Here is a 19217-nt window from a genome sequence, read left to right on the forward strand (position 1 = left end):
ATCATAAGTAAAGAAGTAAGGTTCGTGTATGTGTAACTGTATTTTTCGTTAAACTCATTGTTTCTTTATATTTTTATTTATTTTATTAGACAATCCGTTTTGCATTGGCAAATGTGAATCGCATGGACTATATATAATGAAATCAAGCGTGGCATATAGTACAGACAACAATTCCTGTCCCAAAAAAAGGAAAAAGTACAGACAACAATCCAGACTTTATGTGTTTTATATATCAATGGTGTTGAATATAGTCATTATATATTTATTTTTTGGTTGCAGTTTTTTTTGGTAGGTATGGTGTGTTTGATTATCATACGTTGAAATGTAATGGGTATGTCCAGGTACAGTAAAGGAGCACTTTTAAAATTGGATTGAGAACTCAAAAACAAAACAAGAGTACAAGAGATGGATGGTGTACTTTTGTGCGATCATTTGGAATATATGGTTGGAATGCAATCGGAGAATTTTTCAGAACAAAGAAAAAGAGGTTGAAGAGATTATCAATTTGTCTTTTCTGAACTACAAGAAGTGGTTAGGTGCCGAACCCCTTCTGTTGTTGATGGCAATGTCGGAGATAACAAAAAGATTTTTATATTTGTTTTTATTCTGGTTTTTTTACTTTTGCTTTGCTTCTTCTTTACTACACTCGTTGCTCCATTTGTTGTGTTGAACTTCTCATTCAAAAAAAAAAATCAAGCGTGGCCTATGGTGATTAAAATTGATTGAAGATTAAATTATCTAACTAACAATTTTTAGAGATTGATTTAAAATATTAAAATTTAGTTAAAAAAGTGTTTAGCTCACACACGTATAAAAATAACATTTATTAACGCCAATTATTGTAATGGTATAAATTTGGCCCTACCAAATCTTAGACAGTTATACCTAACCCAGGTAATAAATGAATAAATTAAAAAAAAAAAAAGTTAATTGTGTCCTTTTTTTATACACGGCAAAATGTATATATAAAAATTTAGGTTTCAATATTTCTCTTAATATAACAAATAACAAAAAATAAAAGAAAAGAAAAGGAAATATAACAACCACACAATTTGGTGCACTACAAAAAACACCACTTTTAGCGGCCATTTATTTTGTTTTTAGCGGCAATAAAAATAGCCGCTAATATATTTACCGGCAATTAGACATTAGTCGTCTTATGCTTTGTCATTAAAAGGTTTTAGTGACAATTATAACATTTGCCGATAAAGACCTTTCTAATGGCCACAAAAAGTATATAATTTTTAGCGGCCATTGTTTTGGCAATTTATATGGCCACCAAAAGTAATTCTAATATTGCAATATTATTCACTTTTAGTGGCTATTACTATTGCCGCCAAAACCCATTTTACCGGTAATAAATATGGCCACTAAAAATAATTCTAAAATTGTAATATTATTCACTTTTAGTTGCCATTACTATTGCCGCTAAAATCTTAAATTTTTTTTTAATTATACTGACTCTTTTAGAAATAACCACCTATCATTTTTCTAAAATTTCAAATTATTTTTATCATTAATTATTATTATTATTATACATAATATAAATATACTAAAATTAATTACTACAAAATAAAATATTTCATTAAATTTAATTAAATATTTATACAAAAAGTTCTCTTGAAAAGTAATAAAGCATAATACAAATTTAAACAACACAAATACTACGAATCTATGTTACATCAATGATTAACACATAGTTAATGATTAAAAGAAAACAAATATAACCTAACACAGATGCAATACAATAATACAGCAGAGAGAATGAAGCAAAGTTCCCAATTGCTCAATTATATGAATCTTAAGAAACTCGTCAATGGCCTGACACTTAACTAACATGGTCACATTATAGCAAGGGACAGTTGTTCTCTCGGAGAGTTTTTGAGTCTCCTTCTCTGCTACCCTGTTTTGTAGTGCAGCTATGCCTTTGTCTTTCCAGTCTCCTCGTGTTGGTAGTTGGTGTTGCTATCATGTCAATTCAAAACGGTTAATGATGACACCTTGTTTTCAATGATAGCATATTTCTTGGGAGAATGCCATGAGACATGGCACCCAAACAACTGAAACAAGCACAAATACTTCGTCTTAAAAAGTATAAAGTTTGCTAAAAAATAGACATTGACATCAATTTTTGGCGCATATTGTTGTGAGATAAACGGCTTATGTAATTTAATCTAAATGTAAGCTTTCTTCTCTTCACATAATTAGGCCTCAAATAATAAATAGGTTCCATTTCAAAATTTCCATAACTATAAAGTAGTGAACTGATATAATGTTTATCCATTTGAAATTTAACCATATTCATTCTAGAATAAGAATAGTTTCAATGAAATATTCAAAATCTCAATGGCCAATATGCTGCGTGCATTGATGAGTGAGAGCCAGTGGCCTCTTTCTGTCTCATCTAGTGAAACATTATAATGCATTTATCTTTCTAGAAGTTACCAAGATTAAGAAGGAATAGAACTCTACCAAAGCTATCATAAAACCATGAAAATTGGATCATGACAACCAACAAAGCAGACCCTTGAAGAAGAGATCATGGTAACTTGAGCCAGGAGAGCTCCACTTCTTCCTCGGATCCACAGTTAAAGCTGCAAAATGCTTTGTTATCTCTGCAAGTTATGAAATGTCACTTAAGCATCTCAAATGTGGTTTTGAAGTCTCACTTCTGACAAAATCAGTAAAGATAATGTTCCAACATTTTATTGTGCATTGGAAAGCTAATTTGAAATAAGATCAGTCTTATCATGGAGAGACCGTATTACTTGTGTGGATAGTCAATTAATAACTTCCACTTTGCCATAATTTTTAGTCTGGTCTTTCTCTTTTCTTTTCTTTTTTTAATTTACTTCATATTAAATAGTTAAAATTGAAAGTTAAAATCAATTATTAGATTGAGGAATCTCACATTCAATTTTAAATAATTGTTTATAATATATGTTGTTTTTACAAATATTTATGTAGCACCTTGTGAGGTTCAAAATGATTTAACCAATTAAGAATTTATTTATCCAAAAAGAAGCAACGAAATAGTTCAACATCAATATATCAATATCATTACTAATAAGATTTAAGATTTAAATTTAAAATTATTTCTTGCTAAATGAACTAATAGGGTTATAATATTGACATGGCACAAGATGGCATAGACAAAAAAGAAATTGTGAGAATGAACACAAACAATGCAGCTAGTGGTGAAACACAGCAAAAACAAAACTAAGAAATCATACCCGCAAAACTTGGTGGTGTGGGAAAAAAGATAACAGTAAAGAGAAGTTCTGAATTGAAGTTCCAAGCAGCAGAGAAAAAACATACCAAGACAACAAAGTAGAGAACCCCAAGCATGAATTGAAGTTCTGAGCAGCAGATCAGATTGAAGTTCAATTCAAAGTATTGATTGATAGTCAATAACACATATATTGAAAATTGAAAATATGAATACAAAGAATTAAAAAAAATTTGAGTAAAGAATCAGTAAGGTATTCAACTAGAAACATCTAAAAATAACTAGTATTAAGATCACGCATCAGCTTGCATAACTATACTATCTTAAAAGGAAGACAGGAAGAAATTATGAAACTAAGCTGAAAAGGGGAAGTAAAAAAGCTAACTTGTAAGAAGAAGCATATAAATGATTTTATATTTAATTACCATTACAACTGTTATAATTATCCATGAGAAACTTATTGAATATGAAAAGGCTTCAAACGAGTCAAAATTTACAACCATGAAGCATACTATGCCAGCTCTAACAATGGCATGTTCTCTCGGATTTTGCCATCAACATAGTTGAGACATCATCTGGAATTGACTTGGATAATGACATAAAGAGTTGGAGAATTTTCCATCAAAGCAATGACAAAATCAGAAATAGTAACAAAGAACCAAAAAATAAGAATAAAAAATGTAGCACTCTCTTATCCATTCCAACCTTAATATCATTCCATACTCATCCCCAAGTTCATGAGTAAAGGGAAAGAACAAAAAATAAATCAAACAGATGATTCCAAGTACCAACATCACTAAAGGACTCGTGAATGCAGAAAATCATAGATCTTTGATCTAAGAAAACTCCGCAATTTCACTGAAGGGAATTAAGAATCTCAGCAAGACTTGACCAGTACCAAATTTGAACACTGAAAGCTGAGTGTCCACAAACCAAATTGATGACTAAACATATAATACTCAAAAAAATATTAAGCATAACACAAATATAAATATTAAGCAAACCTTACTGCCAATTTATTAATTTAAGAAACATACTTCATTATTGTTATGCATGATGCTGCCATGAGTCCCCTGTACCAAGAAAACAAACGTTGGATGCCAAGGGTAAGAAAATGAAGGAATGAACGAACGAAAGAAAGCTAATATATGGTGCATACATGAAGATCACCGGTGCTGCAAACTCTCCTAAGAGGAGCGTCGTCGTCGAACAACACAGCCAAGAGAGCAGAGAAGGGATTCTTGAAGGACTGCATTGCAGAGCAAGAAATAGGTGGTCCTTGAAGGACTTTTGTCTTGTTAAGCTGATGGTCTATTGCTACCTCTGTTGTGTCTTGGAAGCATTTGTTCTTGGGTCTACCTCTGCCTCTAGCTATAGGACAATCCTACCTCTGATTCACTATCCTAATTTGAGCCTATAACCAAATATTAAATTGAACTATTATTCTCTATAATCAACTCTAATATGGCAATTCCTACCTCTAATTAGTTGACAATGTCAAAACATCAAAGTTAAACTCACACATCAATAAAAAAGGAACAAATCTGTAAAGGAAAAAGGCACTAATAATCGAAGATCGAGAGACTGAAAACCCGCTCTTGGCTAAGTAATGCTTCACCAATTCATCAGGTAACTGAGAAGAAGAAAGAGTTGGTCCAATGTTCAATCAAATTTAGGAAACAATTCTAATGAAGGAGCTAAAACATAGATATTACCTAAATAGAAGAAAACAGAACGAACCATAGGAGTATAATGCATTAACGAAGTGAGAAACTCAGTGAGTGTAGCATCGCATCATGCCTCCTCCATTGCTTGATTGCGGATTACGGTTAGGGTTCATCTCCTCCTCACTCTACCTGTACAATAATCTACCTTGCGAATTTATCAATTTTCTTAGAATTTACTTCAAATTCATATACACAAGCTATTCACATTATACTAAGTTTGTAAATTAAGGATTAAAAAATCAAGAGAAAAATTTTCGGAACGCAAAAATATGCATTAAACTAATCAAATTGAGAAGAGTGACATGCAATTGCTTCCTATCCTGCAATAGAATGCTGACAGAGAATGCAACAGCGTCGTTCGCAAATGAGATGTGTTAACGGGAGAGGCTCTTTCTCTCGATATCAGGGGATTCCGCGTTGCTACAAATCTGGAGATGATGCATTAGCGGAGCTCGATCCCATAAGCTTTACGACAGTAGTGAAAAGCAAATGAACTACGATAGCGGCGGCGACGGCTACGGCGAGCTTAGGGTTTCGGCGACGAACTCTCTCTTCTCTTTGAATCTCTCTTTTTCTGACACTCGCCACTCCTCTGATCTCACTCTTCCTCTATTTGGTTGGGTTTTGCCGTTTTGGCGTTTTAGGAGAGTTTTAGTTTAATGAATATTGACACAAGGCTTTTTTAGTTAATGTTATTAAGAATAATAGCGGGAATAGTATTATGGCCACTAAAATATATAATATTAATGACAAATATATAATTGCCACTAAAACATAACTTAAATAAACAAAATAATAACTATTATATTATTGCCACTAAAAGTTTGTCGCTAAAACTAATTTTTTTTTGTAGTGGTGTTGTACATCGAAATTATTTGAGATTCAAATAACATCAATTACCTGTACATAACATTAGTCTTTGTGATTTCGGTATTCTGACATGACTTATTGAGATAATCCGTATTATATTATAATTTAGTCATATCTAATAATGCGTATTGTTGGGAATAAAAAGTTTGACCACAATTCAATTAATTATGTGTCAAATAATTTGTTATTATTATTATATTAAAATGTTAATATAATAACGTTCTTGATTAAATTTAGAGATTTATCATTGTGATAGAGATCATAATATTGAGAGATAAATTTTTTATAATTTAATCTAAATTGTTCTTGGTCATAGGATTATTAAAAAGGACATTAATAATCCAGAAAGACTAATATATATATAATGGTCTTTATTGGATGAAGATTAATAGATCTCATTTATTAAATTATATATATAGATGGTGCATATAGAGATATGACCATTGAACTGACTCACTTTGAGAATTCCTAATGGTTATAATTACCGTATATTTGTCAATAGGATATTCTCAAGATGAACATAGTAATAGAGTTTCCTTTGACCTGCGACTGTCATAGTAATTAACAATGTATTTATTATACTTTGATTCCGGACACCTAATACCTTAGGGTGCTAGTTGAATGGATATTGGGTATGATTTAAATACTTGTAGAATTAATGATTAGTCAATAAGGAATCCGTCAACTCTCGGTAAAGAGTTTGAGCTCTATGATTATAATGACTGAAATAAATAAAACCTTGGCCAAGGGGATTGAATGAATGAAGAAATGAGTTTCTTAGGTCATTCACAGTTCATTATAATAATGGTAACAAGTTAGAGTTTGACAATTAAAACATAATAACCAAGAGTTGGAAAGATGGAAGGAATTATACTTTATTCTTCTGAGGTTCTTAGTAAAAATATATTACTTCATACTATCGGGTCGTTGAGGAGTGTTGCTAGACGCCAACCTTGATTAGTAAATTTAGTATGACTAATTTACTACCCGCTTAGTATTGAACCTATGGGGTCACACACTAACGAATGTTTTAATCTTTGCTGTAGAATTATTTAATTATTAATTTGATTTGATCAAATAAATAATTATATTAATTTAAATGGAATATTATTATATTTTTTGCTAGCACTAAGAATATAATAATAGTATGATAATTGAGAATATTAAAAGAGATTTGAGAATAATTAGTTATTCTATTTCTAAATTTGGATGGGATCCTAACTAATTTTGTTTCAAATTGAGTTATGATATGATTCATAAATTTGAAGGATTCAGATTTAAAATTTAAAGATATGATTTAAATTTGAATTGAGAATCAAATTTAAAATCAGTAACAAATTTCATACTATATATATGTATGCCAAGAGTAGAGGAAAGAGATAGATGAGAATAAAATACAAGGGTTTTATTCTTTTACCTCTACACACATAAACGAATGTGAGTCTGATTCTTGGAGAAGAATTTTATGGCGTGCAAAGAGTTGCAAGAGGTTTCTCAATTTAGATCAGATGTCCATTGGTCAAGGAGTTGACAGCAAAGGTTGGTCTCGGTGTGGATACGCATAGCGCCTTCGTACCATCGAAGGAGAAAGTGATTTTTACTAGCGTACACAGGTATTTAGATCTGATCTATTATATTGTATATTATTGGAATAAAGTTTAAATACAAAAATAGATCTTTAAGGATTGCTTTCTTTTCTTTCGCTGCGTGTTATGAACACATGAATTATGACACGTGACATAATAATGTGAATGAAAAAAAATTGTAGTTAAAAAAGAAAAAGCAGGAAGACACTTCCACAGTTTTATTTAGGAGTTTTTAAATCTAAATCAATTTAAATTAGAAGAATATTAGGGAGTCAGCAATTTTTGTGATTTATAGCCATCAAATAGCCATCAATAATGGTTTTAATGGTGCAAGATTGATGTGAAATTTCATCAAATGGTTCACTTTTCTTTGCTAATTACATGCTGGCTAGAATTTAACAAAATTGCTGGCCCCTAAACTTTTCCTTTAAGTTAAACTGCTTATCCAATATAATCTAAATCGAAAATCGATTAAAATCGCACTAATTCAAATTTGATTGAATTCTATTTTTTGTAAACCACTAGATCGTGTCGGATTTCGGATCTACTTACCTTATTTAGCATTAATTAATTATCGCAACAATTAATGAATGCTAAATAAGACAAGTTATGACTGTTTTTAACTGATTTTCTCTGATTACCAAATATTTTCGATATTAAGCTATTTCTTTAAAAATAACTTAATTAAGTTGTTTACCAAACTGGGCGTAAATGCTACTAACTACGTCGGTTATCATTCAAAAGATACATAGTTTACAATGTATTGAGTGCATATATAGATACACAAAACTGCTATATGTGTATAACGTATATGTTTTTTTTTTTATATATATAACGTAATTGGAGCAACGGTAGTGACTGGTAGAAATATTGATGATAAAGTGTACATTTTAAGAATAAACTTGTTCCCTTCAGATTTAGGATTGTCATTTAAATTTCAACGGAGACAATTTTCATTAACAGTGTGTTTTGCAATGACCATCAACAAAAGTTAGGGTCAATCATTATCACATGTAGCACTTTACTTGCCAAAATCAGTGTTCACCCATGAATAATTTTATGTTGCTTTGTCAAGAGTTAAAAATTGCAGTGGCCTCAATTTTCTAATTCTGGACGAAGACGACAATCAAAAGTCATCAACAACAAATGTTGTGTTCAAAGAAGTTTTTAATAATATTTAAGTAAGAAAAATAGTATTTTTATTTTAATAACGTATTATGATTTACACTTTTATACAAATATTTATTGTAGATATAACTAATTTATCTATAACTCTGCTTTCAAACTTGAGATGAAATGTGTAACAGGAAGCAACACATCATATGCCAATTGTATTTCTAATGAGGTTAGTAAAATATTAGGTTGTCGATAAATTTTCATTAGCCTTTAGATATAAAGTTTAGTGTAAAATTGACATGTTACTAATACAATTATATATGTTCCTATTTTTATAGACCACTTTTCTTATGGCTCAAAAATATTATGGACTTCAAACCGTTCCATTTGCATTATACTTAGAATAAAGATAAAACAGCATATTCAGTACGTTTGTTATATAATGACGATGATAATGTTATATTAAATTCGAAAAATGTATTATTATAAAATATTATTTTACCAACTATATCAAATTAAAATGTAAGTTCGTGCATTGCACGAATTTAACACTAGTATATACAGTGACGAATCCAAAAAATTTTGATAACGGGGGCAATATATATATAAAATATTTTTTATAATAAAAATAATATGTATACATAACAATCAATTATCAAATTATTCATTAATCGTTATGTATTTGTATATAAATATATGTATTGTTTAATTTATTTTTAATATAAATTTTTTATTTCAATATATATATACATGTGGTTATTTTTTATGTACATATAATATGATTAGTTTTTAAAATATCTAATTTATAAATTAAAACACTAAAATAATAATTTAAATAATAACATATAATTTAGAATTTTATTATTTAGGTTTCGTATTTTAAAAAAATTAAGTAATCTTTTTCTTAACAATACAATCAAAATATCTGTCTTTTTATATAGGATAATGCTACATATTCATGTTCTTTTATTAACCAAGTCCACCTAAATTAGTCTAAGATAACAAAAATCAGTTATCACTAACATTATTTCAAGTATTATTGTTTAACTTGATTAGACTTAGTTCATAAAAAGATTTGGATGTGTAGTATTATTCATATATATATATATATATATAAGTAAATACTTATTTAAAAATTTACTTCTCATACAATTAGAAGCCAATTCTTATTGAGATTCATAGTTGAGAAAGTTCTCTCAATTAATGCAATTGTTATGAAAAAAAATTAAAGCTAATATAAAAAAAGATAAAAAATACTCTTTCGAGTCGATTTCTAAGAAAAAAAACACAAATTTAATTTAAATTGAGAATTGATCATTCTAATGACATCTAATATGAATTTTTTAAATTGACTATGAAGTATCAAAAAATTGAATAAAAAATTATTATAAGATCAAATTCAATAATTTAATGGAGACAAATAAATATTATTATCATATATTACTCAAAAAAATTTTAAATTGTAGTGGGAGCAATTGCCCCCACAATTATATATATATACACATTCGTCCCTGAGTATATAAAAAAACGTTATCATCGTGAAAATAACATTTATTAACGCCAATTATTGTAAGGGTCACGCTACGGTACAGATTTAAATTTACAGATATTTGCTTTTCTTTCAACACGTGTATTTTGTTTTTATGTTGGGAAAGCAGCTTGGCAAACTTCGGTAGTTTAGAAAGTTGGCGGCTTGTTAGATATAAGGAAAGAGAAATTATTCATGTTGGACCCATCTTTGTATATGGATTGGTTCTTGACTCCTTGAAACTTTTTTTTTTTCTTAACGAGTCCTACAACAAAAATAGAGAAAGAGTTTTAATACCAATAACAATATTAATTAGCTAAGACAAAACAAAATATTAATTAGCTAAAATATGGATTAAATTTTAATTGATATAATTATTTTTTTAAAAAATTATGACATATATGCTTTTTAATTGATGAAAAAAATTAGTAACTAATTTCATATATTATAATCAAAGAGAGCTTTCTCTTATATAATTCAAAAAGATTAAAGTACTAAATTGGTTTTCTATTTTTTGGTGTAATTTTATTTGGGTCTTTAAGGTTTAAAGTGTCTTACTTGAATTCAAAAAAATTTCATTTAGCTTTAATATAATCCTACTGTGAGGTCAAAGTTAAATAATAAACGGAATGTACTACATAATAGCAGTATAAGAATAAGATTGATAACATGGAGAACAAGTACAAGCTCCAGAGTCACAAAATCAACCGTAAATGCATCAATATATTTATTTATCATTCTTCTTACAATTTAAATAAAATTGTTGAGTTAAAAAATTAACTAACATAAATGATTATGACAAACAATAGATTATTGGACTAATTACCTAATTAGTTTTGATTATTTTGGTTGAGTGATGCAGGCCAAAATAAATATACAAAGCTGCAGCTCATTAAGGAACAAACTGAATCTGTTGGTGGGCTAACAATCTAAAGGAAGCCCAAAGGAAACAAGGCAAAGAAATCAAACGGGCTGAACTTGAATAGAACTGATCCAAGCCCGGTTTGGCTTCTCTCAAGCAAATCCCTCTAATTTGCTTTCACCAAAAGCAACGTTCACCTTGTGTCACTTCGGAAAGAACACAGAGAAAGAGAGAAAAAGCTTAGCCTTTAAACTGTTCACCAAAGAAAAAAGAAAGAGAAGGATTAAGTAAGAAAGGCAGAGGTCTAATCACCCAAATCAAACCAAATCAAGCTAAGGCAGAAGTTAAAGGTAATTTATTTCCTCTTACATGCATCGTGCTTTCCTCTACTCTTCCCCAACTCTCTGCCAGTCCAAATTGGGATACATGGGAAAGATGGACTCTGATCAACACTGCTGCATATCTACGGTCAAATTTGTGTCTTGGTGACCAAGTAGTGTGTCAATGGCTAAGATCTGAGTTTACCATTGAAAATATTTATTTTTGTTGTCATGTGGCTTTTGGTCAACAAAGAAGGTCAGAACCAAAGTTCCTAAATTGAGGATTAATGGAAGAAAGTGAACGGCTGAGTTGGTGAAGCACACAGCTCGAGGGTTGACCTAGGAGAGAGCAACTTAGTAACATGCAAGGAGATACAAAAGAAGATTTTTCATCCTTCAGAAAGTAAGGAGAGATAACCAGTATTTTGAAGTTTATGTTCTGAGAAGAGTTCTCTAAAGAAGTTCATCAACTTGGACAGTGCTTCCTAGTCAAAGGAGCATTCCGCCAGAATGAGGAACTAAATCAGAGGCAAGCAAATCTGGTTAATCACATAGCAAAGAGGCTGTTGAAGCATTAATCTCTTTCATGTTTTATAGATTGTATTTTTTTTCAATGTTTATCTTTTTTTTAATTTCTTGAGGTAAAAGGCTGAATGAGAGAGTTTATTGAAAGAGCCTAAGAGTGAAAAAAGGCAGAGAGAAACACTTGAGTGAAAAGCCTAGAGTGATTTCAGATTTCTTTAGGTTGGTCCAATGTCTTGTATCTTGTACATGTGAGGTACCCCTTTCTTAGTTGGGTGAGCACTAAGAGTGAAGAGTTAGGTATTAGCATAACTAAGTCAAGTTAGGTTAGAACTTGAGTGTGAAAGGATTGTGTCAATCCTGTGGAATTTGTGTATGTAATTCTTTAACTATAGTGGAAATTCTACCACTGTTGTGGTGGAGACTGGATGTAGGTTGCATAGCACAAAGCAACCGAACCAGGATACATGATGGTGTCAGCTTCTTTCTTCCCTGCTCTGTTCTGTTTTCTGATATTCATGAGACAAAATGAAATTGTCCCATAAATTTTCTGCTGCTGAATTCAAACAGTTTCAGATTGAAAGTTTGTTTTAAAGGGTTAAGGGTTAAGTATGATTTCGGTTCCTAACGTAGAGGCCAAAAATTTATTTCGTCTCTGGCCTTTTTTCGCCACAAAATGGTCCCCAAGGTTTTCAGTTTGTTTTAAAATCGTCCTTTTTTTCAAATTTTTTGCTTTTATTACCAAATTACCCTTAATAAAAAAATAAAAAAGGAAAACGCGTAAAGTAAAGGGGAAAGGGGGAAGGGGTTACGCGAAGGGGGGAAGGGTTGGGGGGAGAGGGGTTCAGGAAGAAGAGGGGGAAGGGTCCTCGCTGTCGCCATCGCTGCCGCTGCTCTTTGCCGCCGCCGCCGTTCAACAGCACCAGAATCAGTCGCAGTTTCGCTTTCAAATGTCAGGGCTGCCATTGCTCGTCGTCGTTCGGTGGTTGGATCTCGCTGCTGCTCCTCTGGGCTTGGCAGAGGTGCTCGATGGCGGTGGATTATAGTTTGAGGCAAGAACAGGGGAAGACTTCGGTGGTGAGATGAGGGAAGAGAAGAGGTCGCGCTGTGATGGTGGCACTAGGTAGCGCAAGAGAGAAGAAGAAAAGGGTTGCGGTGCTTTGATGCGGTTTTGGGTGGCTCTTCTTCTTCTTCTTCTTCTTCTTCTTCTTCTTCTTCTTCTTCTTCTTCTTCTTCTTCTACCTTTATTATTGTTGTTTCTGGTTACTTCTGCTTCTGATTGATTATATTGTTTTATTGTTATTGTTGTTGTTGTTGTTCTATTTCTGTTTTTGCTCCTGCTTCTTCTGTTTCTACTTGATTCCATTGTTGATTCATCGATGATTCATTGTTGTTGTTGTTGTCGTCCTGCTGCTGCTTCTGCTTCTGTTTGATTAATTGTTGTTGTTACTTCTTGTTCTGTTTCTGCTTGTGCTTCTGCTGGTGCTTCTGCATGATTTTGGGAAAGAAGGAGAATGGGCATTTTGGTCCGAAGGACGGTTTTAAAACAAACTGAAAATTAGTAAAAGTTATTTTTAGCATAGTTATTAAACTCAGTTTAATTTTGTTAGTCGAATTGGTAAATCCAGTTTAGCTTAGTTGATTGAATTGAAAATTCGGTCATAATCTTTTTAGTTGAATTGGTAAATCCAGTTTGACTTAGCGTGTATTTGGATTGTAATTTGTCAAATTAGAGTTTGAATAAAAGTGATTTTATAGAATTGATTTTGGGTAGAAGTAAGTTTGTGTTAACATGATTTATGTTTGGCAACTCTATACCAAATTTGATTTAAGTTTGGTTTTATGAACAAAATCACTTCTGCATTTGTAGAGAAGAAAACTAGCCAAACAAAAAGTTGAAGCTTTCAAGAAATTCTAACATGTTTTTTCCCTTTAAACGTGTTTACCAAACACACTCTTTAGTTGATTGAATTGAAAATTCGGTCATCAATCTTTATTGGGTCATTAAAAATAATAACAACATTATCTATTACAACTTAATCTTTCAATAACAACAATAACAATAATAACAACATTAATATTCGAATACAAGAAAAAAAGATTCTTTTTTAAATGTGGGGTTATTTTTACATTATCTATAAGTTAATTTGATTAGTATTTAATTAAGTGAGGTTCTAATACTTTTACACATTCAATTAGCATTAAATATTTTAACTTAAAAAAAAATCTAATTTTATATCAACTTGACAATGAATATATAGTGTTTTTGTTAAAAACGAGTCTTTAATTTTTAGTTAGAAACAATCTTCCACCATTAATTAATTTATATACGATTAAAAAATATTATAAGAGAGTTAAATTGTATTTTTTGGTCTAAGAATAAAAAATAATGTACATTATAAATACATAACTCTCCAATTTTTTATTTCAAATTTTTTCAGTCATGTAATTATTTCATTTAATTATAAATAAAAAGAAAAATCAAGTCAATTTCACTACAATCAAACTCAAAGACCATTTATATATAAACATTGCATAATTAGACTCTTCTTATAATTTTTTTTTATTTTTTAGTCATTTTAATACATGTATTAAGTATATAAATTAGATACTATTAGAATTTAAAAGTATTTAACAGATTAATAGAAAAAATAGTTAAGTAAATATGTAAATAATTGAAAACATAATGCCAATTTTTAAATATACTTCATAATTGACTAAATAAAATATTATTATTATTAGGTTAAATTATACAGTTGGTCCCTATACTTTTGGTGAAATTGTAAATTGGTCATTACACTTTAAAAGTTTGTAATCGGGTCCCTAAAGATAATTAAAATTTGTAATTTAGTCCTCGCCGTTCAAAAAGTGTTTGATTTAACAGAATATTCTCAAAATATTTTCTATTTTGAACATGTGACCTGCACATATTTGCAATAGGGACCAGTTTGCAACTTTAGTGAAAATATGAGGACCAACCGTGTAATTTAATCATTTGAAAATGACCAAAAACTCCCTAGACTATCTGAATCCACCCTACCCCTCCCCAGCTCTCTCACTCTCACTTTCTCACTTTCCAAAATGGCACCCCAACCCCAACACTCTCTGTCTCTCACCTCGGCTCACCATCGTCGTGCTTCTCGCCTCCGTCACCATGCTGAATTCACTAATAAATTGAGTTGCTATTTTTGTGTTGATTTGTTGCTATTTTTTTCTTAGACATTAAATTGTTCGCTTTGAGCATGCTTGGGATTGGAATTGTTCTCTTTCATTTATCGTCGGTGTTCAGTATTTGAATTGGAAGAGAAGAAAAAGTTGTCAGATGAGAGAGGCGAGATAGAGAAAGGAGGCGAGACCCGACTCGTGAGCACAAATGCGGTGGATCCGGTGTAGCGACGGTAAACCGAGGTGAGAGATAGAGAGCGGTGGGGTTCGGATGTCGTTTTAGAAAGTGAGAAAGTGAGAGTGAGAGAGCTGGGGAGGGACGGGTAGGTTCAGATAGCCTAGGGAGTTTTTGGTCACTCCAAATGATTAAATTACACAGTTGGTCCCCATACTTTTACTAAAATTGTAAATTGGTCCCTGTTCTCAAACATGTGCAGTAGGTCACATGTTCAAAATAAAGAATATTCTGAGAATATTCTGTTAAATCAAACACTTTTTGAACGGTGGGGACTAAATTACAAATTTTAATTATCTTTAGGGACCCGATTACAAACTTTTAAAGTGTAATGACCAATTTACAATTTCACCAAAAGTATAGGGACCAACTGTATAATTTAACCTAATAATAATAATATTTTATTTAGTCAATTATGAAGTATATTTAAAAATTGGCATTATGTTTTCAATTATTTACATATTTACTTAACTATTTTTTCTATTAATCTGTTAAATCAAACACATAAAAGCATATAATTTGTATTTATATTTACTAGAATTTTACATACATAAATCAATACAGTTTGCACCTATATTTTTAGAATTTGCATACATAAATTAATAAAATTTATTTGTTAAAATAATTTAATATTTATACTGGCTAAATAATGACCAAAATTACTAAAAGTTACTAGTTCCCAAAAATTTTTCATAAAATATTAGTTTATAAATGAATTAAAGAAAGTCATGTAACTCTTTTTTCATTTTTAAATTATACAAGAAAAAACTCTCTTTAATATATATTATATAGAATTAATTATCAATTTTTTCATCAATTAAAAAGTACATATGCCATAATTTTTATAAAAAATAATTATATCAATTAAAATTAAATTCATATTTTAGCTAATTAATATTGTTTTGTCTTAGCAAATTAATTTTATTATTGGTATTAAAAATTTAAAATTTTTTTTTTATTTTTTTTGCAAGACTCATTAAGGATTAAAAAAAAAAATTAAGAGAGTCAAAGACCAACTTATATATAAAAAGAGGTCCAATGCAACATAAATGGCTTCTCTTTTATTGTGTCTAAGCAAGCCAAGCCACCAATTTTTTAGGTCACTGAAACTAGCCAAATTGCTTCCCCAACATAAAGATAAAATAGTACACGTGTTGCAAAAAGAGTTATGTGATGGGAATATCTGTAAACTAAAATCTGTACACTATAATTCTCCTTATTGTAATGGTATAATTTGGCCCTACCAAATCTTATACAGTTGTACCTAGGCCCAGGTGATAAATGAGAAAATTAGAAAAAAAAAAAAAACCAGTTAATAACATTTATTAACGCCAATTATTGTAAGGGTAAGTCTATGGTGCCGTTGGAATGTGACGCGTGCATCTGTATACTTACCAAAGAGACGCGTGCATGTGTATACTTACCAAAGAGACTGTGTTTGTAGGGCGACTATATTGAGGGATGGATTGTTCCATTTTTTTGTTTATGCCATGTTTATTAATTAGGATTAATAAAGTCTTTATTGTGTCATTGGGCTTGGACTATGCTTTTTGGGTTGGACTAGTTGAACTTTGATAGATTAATGTATCACTAATTTATAATTACAATTATTCATTAATTTTAACCGTAAAATTTATAAATAAAACAAAAATAAAGCTGAAGGACGTGATAAATTAATAACCCATAGCATGTTGTATAGTAATTCTTTGTGATCATTTTGAAAATAATATATTAATAACCCATATTAACATTTTTTTAATCTTCTAAAGTACAAATTAAATATAATATTTTTTTTTTAAATAAAAAAGACTAAATTATCAAAAGTATTCTAAACTATTAAATCCTTGAGAAAAGTTTTTTCAAACTTGTAAAAATTAAAAATATTATTAAATATTTTAAATTATGATAAATATACCTAACCATTATATATTATAGATAAAATTTTACTCTCCTCCTCTAAAAGATGCTAAAATAATACTCGCGTCCTCTTTATTTATAAAATGTACATTTTTTCTCTAATAATTTTTAAAAAACTTCATCTTTAATCCATTTTAAATTTTGTGTTAATTAATGTTAATTTTATCCATTTTTTAAGAAAAATAATTTTTTTTACAGAAATACTCTTTAGAAAAAATTTTATTTTTTTGTCATTAAATTTTGCTTACCAAAATATTCTTTAATAAATTATTTTTTATTGATTAAATTGTATTTTTACTAAAATATATTTTTTTTAAAAATTTAATAATTAAATTATTTTTTTCTAAGATACCCTTCAATAATTTTTAATTATTAAATTGTGATTTACTAAAATTTTCGTTAACAATTATTTTTATATCTTACTATTAATTTTTTGATATCAATATATATTATTTTAACATTAAATAAAAAAATCTTACCACTGTTAATATTTATAACAATTAAATATATATTGATATCGAAAAATTAATAGTAAAATATAACTACAATTGTTAACAAAAATTTTGGTAAAATTATAATTTAATAATTAAAAAATTATTGAAGGGTATCTTAAAAAAATAATGTAATTATTAAATTTTTTTAAAAAATATTTTAGTAAAATTTAATGGAAAAAAAATAAAATTGTTGTTAAAGGATTTTTTGTGAAAAATAATTTTTTTTTTTAAAAGTGGATAAAAGTTAATATTAGCTAACACAAAAAATTTAAAATAAATTAAAGTGGATGTTTTTTAAAAGTTATAAATAAGGAGAATGTACATTTTATAAATAGAAGGGAGAAGAGTGTCATTTTAGTATTTCTTAAGAGAAGGGAGTAGAATTTTCTCTATATTATATTATTATCAAAAAGGATTTTAACGATCAATATTGATGTCCTTTTATGCAAAATATATTTTTTTTTTGGTCAACAAAAAAAAAAACACCATTTAACAATGGATTTTCTTTTTTTTTTCTCTTGGTCAACTTCAGCCTTTCTTCGTCACGCCTAATTAATTAGCATTATGTGAAAACTACCCAGTGCACCTAACACCAAGTCCCAACTCTCAGACCCTTATGTGCCCAATTTTCCTTCATTACAAAACAACCAAAGCATACTTAATTAATTAGCATCCAAAGAACCAAAACGGGATAGTTGGATCCGTCACAATGCGGTGATAAACAACGTGAAACAGGCACATTTTCTACACACACGGCATCTTTATAATGCAACACCTAATGACAGCATCACATGATGGTTTTTATTATCAGCACCATAGAATTTCCCTTATTGTAATGGTATAATTTGGCCCTACCAAATCTTATACAGTTATACCTAGGCCCAGGTGATAAATGAGTAAATTAGAAAAAAAAAAGAGTTAATTGTGTCCTTTTTTTATACGCTGCAAAACGTATATATAAAAATTTAGGTTTCAATATTTCTCTTCATATAACAAATAACAAAAAACAAAGAAAAGAAAAGGAAATATAACAGCACACAACTTGGTGTTGTACATCGAAATTATTTCAAATAACATCAATCACCTTTTTGAAATTGACAAAAAATACATAACATTAGTCTTTGTGATTTCAGTATACTGACATGACTTATTGAGATAGACCATTAATGATACTAATTATATTATATGATTATATTATAATTTAGAGGAGTGCTAAAGAGCCAGTAAATTTTGTATTTTGTAATTATCAATTGACTATCAATAGTATTTTTAATGGTATAAAATTACATCTAATAATAAAAGATTACTTACTTTTTTTTATAGTTAAATGCTGACCAGATTGTTAAAAAAGTACTGACACCTTAGAGCCGTATCTAATAATATGTATTATGACACGTGCCATAATAACGTGAATGGAAAAAAAATTGTCATTCAAAAAAGAGGCGCAGGGAGACACTTCCACGGTTCCACCCCTGTTCCCGCTGCCTCGATCAACATCCCAATTCGCGTGCTTGATACAATTACGTCTGAATTATCTTTGTCCCTAAAATGGTTCAGAAATATCAGTTGCATAGGTTGCTGTCTCCATTAATCCATTTACAGCCTCTATTATATCTTATGGAATGTGGTTTGGGAGAAGTCATGTG

The 19217-nt window shown here is 29.7% G+C and overlaps 1 long non-coding RNA gene across 4 annotated transcripts; it reads right to left on the reverse strand.

The window, feature by feature from the left end:
• Positions 1–1647: 1647 nt before the first annotated feature.
• LOC107623703 (uncharacterized) lies at positions 1648–5585 on the reverse strand. Of its 4 annotated transcripts, XR_015882348.1 has the most exons (7): positions 4970–5556; positions 4751–4862; positions 4389–4643; positions 4267–4302; positions 3234–3359; positions 2473–2615; positions 1648–2060 (listed from the first exon to the last, which is right to left on the reverse strand). It is a non-coding gene; the product is annotated as an uncharacterized LOC107623703 (long non-coding RNA). The 4 variants fall into 4 exon arrangements; XR_015882359.1 differs by lacking the exon at positions 3234–3359 and having other exon boundaries at positions 4945–5585; XR_015882365.1 differs by lacking the exon at positions 3234–3359 and having other exon boundaries at positions 4970–5575.
• Between the last annotated feature and the right edge of the window lie 13632 nt (positions 5586–19217).

Source organism: Arachis ipaensis, chromosome B10, assembly GCF_059453495.1.
Source record: "Arachis ipaensis isolate K30076 ecotype BB chromosome B10, ASM5945349v1, whole genome shotgun sequence".
Lineage (NCBI taxonomy): Eukaryota > Viridiplantae > Streptophyta > Magnoliopsida > Fabales > Fabaceae > Arachis > Arachis ipaensis.